Source organism: Arvicola amphibius, chromosome 6 (assembly GCF_903992535.2).
Source record: "Arvicola amphibius chromosome 6, mArvAmp1.2, whole genome shotgun sequence".
Lineage (NCBI taxonomy): Eukaryota > Metazoa > Chordata > Mammalia > Rodentia > Cricetidae > Arvicola > Arvicola amphibius.
This window is the reverse complement of record NC_052052.2, coordinates 135,750,687-135,761,348: the sequence shown is the minus strand read 5'-3', so window position 1 is coordinate 135,761,348 and position 10,662 is coordinate 135,750,687. Positions and strand designations below refer to the sequence as shown.

General features: G+C 45.0%; 1 pseudogene; it reads left to right on the top strand.

The window, feature by feature from the left end:
* Positions 1–4,944: 4,944 nt before the first annotated feature.
* Positions 4,945–10,219, top strand: LOC121677234 (annotated as a pseudogene).
* The last annotated feature ends 443 nt before the right edge of the window (positions 10,220–10,662 follow it).

Here is a 10,662-nt window from a genome sequence, read left to right as displayed (position 1 = left end):
GGGCGGGGTTGCTGCCAAGTCCCGGTCGGGGCCGCAAGGGAGAGGGCAGGTAGCGGGCGGTGACCAGTGGGTGTGCGTTCCGGGCGGCGGAGTCCAGGAAGGGGGCGGGAAGCAGTCGTTGCAGCTGCAACTTTGGAGCGTGCACCGCAACTCAGCAACTTTGCCTGTGCCGCGCGCCCCTCCCCCGCGTCACCAGGCCCGGCCGGGGGCCGCGCGTTGCCAGGCAGGGTAGGGGACAGATCGGGAGTGCGGACGACTGAGAAAGGGGCGAGGGAGATGACAAAAGTTCGCCTGAGTTACGTTACGGGGCGCACCTACACGCACCGAGGCCATGAGAAGAACGCACGATCCCTCATCTGCCCACCAGGCGACTGCTGCTGGGCTCCGCGCGAGGAAGGGGGCGGGAGGATGGCGCCGGAGCCATGGAAACTGCCGGGTGGCTAACTAGGGAGAGGGCCGCGCAAGGCGGTCCCCTGCAGCCAGCATCTTGCAGTCGGATGCAGCTTGGGGTAAGCGTGGCCCAGCTTGCACAAGTTCTTCTCAACTCGACCGCATCTCTACCGCCCTCCTCGCCCACCTCTTCTAGAGGCTAAGAAGGTGGCGGTGTAGACCGGTCTGTGGGGCGGAGGCTCCTGTGAAGGTGACCGACCCGGAGGTCATCGTTCACCTGATACTTGTTCTGGGCTCAGAGGACAACACGAGGCACCCTCTAGTCCCATCAGTCCAGACAGCTTGGAAAAACCCTGGGGACGCGTCCAGGAAGATGAAATCAAAAGCGTCTGAAGGGCCTACACTGAGGGTGCAGAGAATTCTGGGCTAACTTGAGATGGTACCCAAAGTCCTTAAAGTCAGGCCCCCAGGGTAGGCAGCCCCTGGTGGGGGTGGGATGGTCCAGCCAGGTGGAAGAAGGGTGTAAACTGAAGGCTTTGGACCAATTCCACACACTCAAGCAAAGGCGCGCTAAGAGCCGGAGTTATCAGCCACACCCAGGCCCTGGAAGCCAACTTGGCCTCCAAGCCTCCTCCCCTCCACTCACAGACTTGTTCTGACTCACTATAGAGTAACTGATGCTTCACGCCTCAGCCTATTGCCCATAAAGCTAGAGATCTTAATGGTGGTGTTATGAAGTTGAGTCACTCTGGGTGTGGGGATCTTCGGAAGCAAAAGGGTCATTTCAAGTGAAAGTAAACTGCCTTCGTGGAGAGGCCTGTCAACAAGCTGAATGGTTTAATTACATGCCATCTTAATTTAAAGAGATTTGCATGCTCACTGAGGCCAGCTGGACAGTTCCTTCTGATGTGTACCTGGAAATTACTCTTTAACTCGGCAAGGCCAATTCATTTTCCACTGTGAGAAGGTGACTAGTATCTCCCCGCCCTCCCATATGTTTGTTCTTATTCTTCTCAGTTTAGGAAATACTTACACTCTTCCCCCTCCCCCCTCCCGCCCCCAAAATAATTTCGAAAGCCTAGAGCCGGAGCCTGGTCCCCCAGCGTTGTCCCGAAGATCCTCAGTATGGCCATAAGTTATTCTGGCAGGGTGGGTGGTGTCTGAGATCCTTTGTACCACGTTTTATCCATTCCAGATGTGCTAGTTTTAACATCTTAGGTTTAACTTGAGCATCTCTGATGTCTTCTGTCTGCTGACATCCTGGCATTAAGTTTTAGTTTCACTGGTGTTCCTTCTTAGTGGTCCATAAAATAAGGAAGTTTGATAAACGCTGAGCTAAACAGTTTAAATCCAGTTTATTTGTTTTACAGTAACTACACCAGCTTTATCACAAGACCTGTCAGTGTTCCATGCAGGAAGGGGCCTCATGTCACCCAGAAGAGATTATAACATGCACGTTTTAAAATAAAAAGAAAGGTCTCTGTTTGCTTGTGTTTGCGCATGCGAGGTTGTGTTTGTGCATGTGCACGTGTTCATGAACATGTGCACGTGTGTGCATGTGTCTGTGTGCATGGATAAATGTGTGCACGCTCGTGTGTTGTTACTTAGGACTAACAGGTCTCTTTAGGAACTGCTGATTCAGGGCTTCTGCGAGACTTGAACATAATGAAGGGAAATTGTTTGTGTTTCAAAATGACACCATCAGGAATTATTTAAAAATAAATTTAGTGTCATTGCATAAAAGAAGTAGGAAGGAAACGAGCTTTTGAAGAAACACTCAAGGAACTGTTCCCATTCCGCTTCCATCAGTGTTGTTAAGAGCTGTGAATATTTATGGAAGGTCAGGAATTTCGTGTATTTCAAATATATAATCAATGCTACACTGCCTCCTGCCTTATTTTGACTTGGGAAAGGAGAGAAAAAAACTTTTACTTAAATTTGGCTTATTGAACTGAGAGTGCAGATTGGTGGCACAATGCTTGCCTAGCATACATCAAGCCTCGAGTTTGAGCTTCTGAATTCAAGTAAAAAGACCGGCACTAAGCTCCTAATTACAGATGGCTGTGAGTTACTTAGATTTGGTTTCCAGTAAATCTATTGCAAATTGCTGGGCAGTGGTGGTGCATTTCTGGGCAGTGGCAGCACACACCTTTAAGCCCAGCACTTGGGAGGCAGAGACAGGAAGATCTCTGTGAGTTTAAGGCCAGCCTGGTCTACAAAGTGAGTTCCAGGACAGGCTCCAAAGCTATAGAAAAGAAATCTGTCTTGAAAAGCCAGAAAAAGAAAAAGCAAGTTTTGTAAACAAGCTAGACAAGCATGGCCCAGGCCTCAAAGATGCTTTTTTTTTTTTTTGGTTTTTCGAGACAGGGTTTCTCTGTGGCTTTGGAACCTGTCCTGGAACTAGCTCTTGTAGACCAGGCTGGCCTCGAACTCACAAAGATCCACCTGCCTCTGCCTCCCGAGTGCTGGGATTAAAGGCGTGCGCCACCACCGCCCGGCTTCAAAGATGCTTTATTTATTTTATTGCCTGTTTAAAATGGGAGAGGGCTGAAGAGTTGTCTTAGAGGTTAGGAGCACCTGTTGCTTTAATAATTAAAAAAAAAAAAAAACAACGCTTCAAGATCCCCAGTGGCAGTAGGCAGCAGAAATGCTTTAGGTCCCAAATGGTGGTAGCGGGCCATGTGGCGGCAGACAGCGGGCCCTGGGAGCAGCCAGTCCCAGGCAGAGACTGCTGCTGGTCCCCGAGCAGTGGCTGGTTACAGGCAGGGAGACACATGGAGGGCGGGCGGGAGACAGAGACATGGATAGACACGATATGCAGAGTGAGGTTGAATATTTATTCAGGGGGTTATGAAGGGGGAAGGGAGAAGGGGGGAGAGAGAGAGACATGAAATTGAGAGTAGGAAAGAAAAATACCTACCACTCAACCCTTGCCAAACATTAGAAGCAAGGCTTGGCCTACTTGGAATGTTTTTAGGTGCAAATAATATTTTATGTTTTAATTATGAAATTTATTTAATTATGAAAGTCTGCATTTACATACATCAACTCATTTACTCCTGTAAGGTAGAAGGAACAATCTGTAGTCTCAGATTATGGACCCCCCCCATTTATTTTTGTAGCAGGCATATGCTGAGTACCTACCAGTCTCCAGATGTGGAACTGAATTTTGATATTACAAAGACAGATATGAGAAAACCTTTAAAAGTTTGTGTCCAGTAGGAAAGATTGTGTTCATAACAAGTAATTGCAATTTAGAGAGACAGTGAGGCTTGGGATGGCTAACTATTTATTCAAGGGAAGGAAAGTTGAGATTTGGCTGGGTTATGATTGCAAATAATCTGCTGTCTAATTTTTTTATTTTTCAAATAACACCATGATATATAGTATAATCAGTCAGTTGCCTCTGCATCTATTCCTCAGTACCTAAAGAGGATTGGTCCCAGCCCTCTCTCTTTGAATACCCCCAAATCCACATAAAAAATAGTGTACTATCGGCACAGTTCCTAGGTACATATTTCTATATGCTTTGTTTGTTTGTTTGTTTGTTTGTTTTGGCTTGTTTATTTCAAGATAGGGTCTCATGTAATCCAGACTTACTTTCAACTCTGCAGGGCAGGATGACGTTGAAGTTCTGATCCTCCTGTGTCTAGAAGGTTCTGGTGTCACCACTCCCCATTTATGCAGGCGGGGGATCAAACCCAGGGCATCCCCTGTGTCAGGTGAGCAGTCTGCTGGTGGAGCTCCACCCAGTCTTTTCTTATGTACTTTCAGTCACCTGATACAATCTGTTCCGTAGTATTGTTTAGAAAACAAGGACAAGAAAAACAGTCTCTGCATATTTAGTAAGGCTGTGTTAGCTTTTTGCCCTTTTCTGTTCCACCTTGGTTGAATTTACTGAGGCAGAGCACTACCATATAGAAGACTGACTTAAAAAAAAAAAAAGAATTAAAATTAAATCAAACACGTTGAATCTTAAGAACCAGAGGAAATTTTGAGGTTGTTTGGGCTAACTTGTTCTTTCTCCAGCCTCAGCACAGACACATGGAAGAAGAATTTGCTCAGAGTTACTCTGCAGAGTTAAATAATGATTAGTTAGGATCGGGATAAAGATCCCAACCTGCCGCTCCATCTCAGTTCTCAGCAGCTGTGTTGGAAAGAGGGCATGGGGAAAGACTCCTTGGGGTCCTGTTTTCACTGCTGAGCAATGTGGACCCATCTCAGCGATGGCTGGCCGGGATTGTTGAATTTATGATAAAATATAACATGACTAAACGTTTATTTAAGGAAATATTTCTAAGAGGAACTGCAAAGGATGTCAGATCTGTGCGTTCCTTAAAAACAGCCACAAGGCAGCTCCCAACTGTCTAATTCTAGTTCCAGGGGATCTGAAGTCTGTTCCTGGCCTCCTTGGGCACGTGGTTCACATGCATCTGCATAAGCAAAAATACTCATTCTCATAAAATAAATCTTTAAAAAGTTTAACAAAGAGAAAAAAAAAGCAATAAAACAGCTACTGTCCTTAACAACTGAGGATAGAAACTGGGGAAGGTGATGCAGGCCTGTAATCCTAGCACTCAGGAGGCAGAAGCAAGACGGTGGCTACAAGTTCTAGGCGGCTCTAGTGTACATGCTGAGCTTCAGGAGAGCCTGAAATACAAAGTGAGTTGCTGTTTCAATAAAGGAGGTGGGGGCGGGGGGCGGGGGGCGAACCATGGCTTGGTTAATAAAGTTTTTGCTGTGAAACTGGGCCACCAGCACATGGAATCCGGACAGGCAACACTGCAGGCAGAGACAGGCCAGTCTCTGTGAGTTAGTTCCAGGCCAGTCAGGGCTACAGAGTGAGACGCTGTCACAAAATCAGAACAAATCAACAAAGCTGGGTCCAGTGAGTGTGCATTATGCATCTGTAACCCCAACACTGAGGGGTGAAACAGAGACAGGTGGATTCCTGGAGCTTATTGGCCAGCTGCTCCAGCCATCAGTGAGGGATCCTGTCTCAAAATATAAGGTGGAGAGAGACTGAACAGACATCCAACATGGACTGCTGCTCTCCATGTGTACCTGTACATACATGTCCCTGTTTGCTCATGTGCACAAGAGTGCCCACATACATGACATATAACACGCACATACTTCATATAACACACTTATAATACTGCATATAACACACACACACTCAGAAAAATGGAGCCGAGCGGTGGTGGCGCACGCCTTTAATCCCAGCACTCGGGAGGCAGAGGCAGGCGGATCTCTGTGAGTTCGAGACCAGCCTGGTCTACAAGAGCTAGTTCCAGGACAGGCTCCAAAGCCACAGAGAAACCCTGTCTCGAAAAACCAAAAAAAAAAAAAAAAAAAAAAAAAAAAAAAAAAGAAAAAGAAAAATGGAAGAAAAGACACATCTGATTGTTTTTAAAGACAGGGAATACTGACTATGTATTGAGAACATAAAGGAATTATTGATTTCAGAGTTGGTAAGTTTGTGATTATATTTAAAGCACAGTTTGTTTTTGTTTTTGTTTTTTGTTTGTTTGCTTGCTTGCTTTGTTTTGGTTTTTCAAGACAGGATTTCTCTGTGTAACAGCCCTAGCTGTCCTGAAACTCTCTTTGTAGACTAGGTTGGTCTCGAACTCACAGAGATTCACCTGCCTCTGCCTCCCAAGTGCTGAGATTAAAGGCATCGTGCTACCACACACCTGGCTAAAACACAATTCTAATGTCTTAAACAGTAAAGTATTTGCATTGGAATGCTGTGTTGTCACTAAAATAATCTAGTCCTTGGTATGTGTGTGTGTGTGTGTGTATGTGAGATGTACATAAATGAAATATACATAGCTGTGCCCATCCTGGAACTTGCTGTGAGGACCAGGTTAACCTTAAACTTGAGGATATCAAGATGCCTGCCTCTGCCTCTGGAGTGCTAGGATTGAAGGTGTGTGTCATTACATCCAAGCTCTATTTCGTATTTTAAAAGTCATGTTCAAAAAAAAGTCTCTAAAATTTTCCAAAATGAGATGGACAAATATATATATATGAAAGAAGAAGTGTTCCCCTTCATTTTGCACAGAAAGGAACATGCTGTTGTTTATTTTGGATGCTATGGAATATCAGGAGTATCCAAAGAGCATCACCCTGGAATCTGTATTATTCAGGGCCTCTTTGTGGCTAAGAAGAGTTGCTATGTTACTGGTTTTATCCTAAGATTTATAGAGTTGGTTTATAATACTGTGTTCTTAATTGTATGGGTAATATATTTAAAACACATGGGGTAGCTGAGTGTCTGGTTCTATTTTGAATGGCTTTGCTGTATCTCCACCCTCTTTCTATTTATGTGATATATATGCATCTGGAAATCATCAAAATATCACAAAGACAACACAATAAGTGCAGTTAATTTAAGGTATAGATACCATAGCAGTTATAAGCAAGATCACTATCATTCAATAAATATTTGGTGATATATTATAGAGAGCTGAAAAACTGGAACCGGGGTGGAACTTTCAAACACTCAGAAAAGAAGTAAAGTGCAGGAGACCAACTTCATGAACTCAGAAGCTCAGGGGAAAGTTTTTTTAATTAAAATATTTATTATTAAGCATAGAGTGGGGAACCCTGATGGCTCCTTGGCCTTGAGAAGGAGGGAGGGGAGGTATGGGTGGAGGGGAGGGGAGGGAAGGGGGAGAAGGAGGGGAGGGAAGGGGGAGGAGGAGGGGAGGGAGGGGGGAGGAGGAGGGAAGGAGATGGAAATTTTTAAATATAAAAAAAATAAACCATGAAAAAAAAAAGAAAAAAAAATATTTATTATTAGTATTAGATGAAGGCTGCTTATATTGCTCAGCTTGGTCTTAAACTCCTGAACTCCAACAATCCGCTTGCTTCAATCTCCTGAACAGCTGGAGCTACAAGCACAGGCTATCACCAAAGGGAAAAGCATTTAATCCTACTTGGTTTAAATCACCGAAAAACACAATAAAGATGTGCAAGCATCTCTTTCTGCTTTCATGTGTGTCCTGGCTAGTTTTATGTCAACTTGACAGAAGCTAGAGTCATCTGAAAGGAGGGAACCTCAATTGAGAGAAAATGCCTCTATAACATCCCACTGTGGGGCATTTTCTTAACTAATGATCGATGTCGAAGGGTCCAGACCATGGTAGGTGATGCTATCCTTGGGCTGGTGGTCCTGGGTTCTCTGAGAAAGCAGGCTGGGCAAGCCATGATTAGCAAACCAATAAGCAGCCTTCCTCCCCAGCCTCTGTGTCAGCTCCTACTTCCAGGTTCCAGTGCTCACTGGTTTTGATGATGAACTGCTTTTGATATGGAACCGTGGGTGACTTTAGTCCTTTGCTCCCCAAGTTACTTTTGGTTATGGGGTTTCATCATATCAATAGCAACCCTAACTGAGACAATATGTCTGTGCTCCAAGTCTGTGGTTTCCTCTTAGTGACTGAACACTCTTGCAGGGGACTGTAGTGTCTGCAGAGTCTTATGTGTGTTACTCACCCAAGAGTAACAGTATTGCTCTAGAAAGGCGTTGTATCCAAGTGGATGTCTCTGTCACTAACACATTCATTTAGATATGTTCCTAAATGTGTATGTATAGTCGTTTTCTTTCTGTGTTAGAAATGGTGACTTACATTACTCTTCTCATTGTCACAGAATACCTGACAAGAAGCAACTTGAGGAAGAGCTGCCTTTTATTTTTAGATATTTAGATTATTTGTTTGTTATAAGTGCTGTGAGAGGGTCAGATCCCCTGGAACTGGGGTTACAGACAGCTCTGAGCTACCAGATGGTTGCTGGGGATTGAACCCAGGTCCTCTCGAAGAGTAGCCAGTGCTCTTAACTGAGCCATCTCTCCACCCCCAGGCCTGGTTTATTGTAGCTTGCAGTTCCAGGTTACAATACATCAGAGTGTGCCAAGGGATGGCAGTGGGAGCTTCAGGAAGTTGGTCACATTGCACCAGCAGTAAGGAAGTAGACGGAGACACTGGTCTCATTTTCTCCTTTGGATTCAGAACTGGACTGCAGCCCATAGAACACTACAACCCATAGTTAAGATGGTCTCTCTGACTTCATTAACCTAACCTAGATAATTTCTTACAGGGGTGCCTAGAGGTTTATCCCCTAAGGGAATCTAAATTCTGTCAAATTAACACTCAATATGGGTCTCATGTAGCCCAGGCTAGCCCAGAACGCTTTATGTAGCTGAAGATGACCATGAACTTCTAATCCTCCTACCTCCCTTCTCAAATGCTGGGGTTCTAAATGCCAGGGTTATACAAATACATCACCACACTTGCTTTCTTATTATTTTTTGTTTTTGTTTTTCAAGACAGGGTTTGTCTGTGTTGCATTGGAGCCTGTCCTGGAACTCTGAAGACCAGGCTGGCCTTGAACTCAAGAGATCTGCCTGACTGGGATTAAAGGTGTACACCTCAGCCTCCTAGCTTTATCATTCTCACATATCTTTTAAATTAAAATAACAAAACAAAACAAAACAAAAAACAAAACTAAACCAAGTGTAGTGGGGCGTGCCTTTCTTCAATTCCAGCACTCAGGAGACAGAGGCAGGTGGGTCTCTGTGAATTTGAGGCCAGCCTGGTCTACAAAGTGAGCTCAGGACAGCTAGTGGTGGGGTGGGGTGGGGTGGAGGGGGAACATGATAGACAAACAAAAGCCTCGAAGTTCAACTATTATCTTGTATATGGAGGGGCAGAAAAAAGAAGACCACTTCTGGTGGAGAAGCTCTTCCTAAATGTGGTAAAGCAAACTCTGTCCTGTTATTCCCCCTTAACCTTGCTCCCCCTTCTCCTCCCCTCCCTTCTTGTGTAACTTCAGTTCATGTAGCACAATGCTTTTGTTTGCTTATATCAGTGTATTGCTGAGCCGGTCACTTTTCCATCATCGTGACAAAATATCCAAGACAATTAATTATTGAAAAAGAGAAAAGGTGATCTACAAAGCAAGTTCCAGGACAGCCAGTATGTTATACAGAGAAACCTTGTTTGGGGGGGGTGGGGGGGAGAGGGGACGGGAAACACACAAAAACAAGTAAATAAATAGTTAAACAAACAAACAAGCAAATAAATTCAAAGAGGAAAGCTCTTTTTTCCCCCACTGGAACATGGAGGCTGTAAGGGGAGGTTGGGGGGGGGGGGGAGGACTCCTGCTGTGCCAGAAATCCTTAGGAAAAAGCAGAGGGATTTGGAGGAATTGAAGGAGAAGCTCCTGCAGAAGTCTGCACTGAAGACGCTACAAAAGGCAAGAAGGAAGCTAAGCTACAAGAAGGCAAAGCACCATCACAAGGAATACAGGCAGGTGTACACGACTGATTACTTGGATGGCGAGGGAAGCTGGAAACAGCTAGGTGCTTGCAGAACCCAAACTGATGTTCGTCATCAGAATCTGAGGTATCAATGGTGCAGGCACTAAAGTCTGTAAGGTAGTGCCGCTTTCCTGTCTCTATCAGGTCTTCCATGGTCCCTCTGTCAAGCTTGACAAGGCTTCATCTGACATGCTGATTGTGGAACCATACATTGCATGGGGGTACCCCAAGCTAACCCAACCTCAAGTCATCTACAAGCACGGCTATGGCGAAATCAGTAAGAAGCGAACTTCCTTGACAGATAATCCCTTGATTGCTCCATCTCTTGGTAAACATGGCATCGTTTCCGTGGAGGATCTGATTCACAAGACCTATACAGTTGGAAATGCTTCAAGGAACCAAATAACTTCCTGTGGTCTCCTCGTTATCTTTTCCACTAGTGGAATGAGGAGAAGGACAGCTCATTTTGTGGATAGGAGAGATGCTGGCAATAGGGAAGACTAAACTAACAGTTTTGTTGTTATTGTTTTGTTTTGTATTTTGAGACAGGGCTTCTCTGTAGCTTTGGAGCTTGTTCTAGAACTAGCTCTGTAAACCTGGCTGGCCTTGAACTCACAGAGATCTGCCTGCCTCTGCTTCCGAGTGCTGGGATTAAAGATGTGCACCACCACTGTCAGGCTGACTAACAGGTTCATTAGACAAATTAACTAAGGTGTCACACATGGCATTTTTATAATCTGGCTAGTTAATAAACAGTCACAGCTTGGCAAACTGGGGAAAAAATAGAGAAAAGGTTTGTTTCGGGGTCAAGGCTTCAGTAAGTGTGTGTGTGTGTGTGTGTGTGTGTGTGTCTGTCTGTCTGTATTGCTTTGGCCCATGGTGAGACACATCAGGAGACAGTAGTAGAGGCCCATTCACATCCTGGAGGCTGAGACACACAGAGAGAA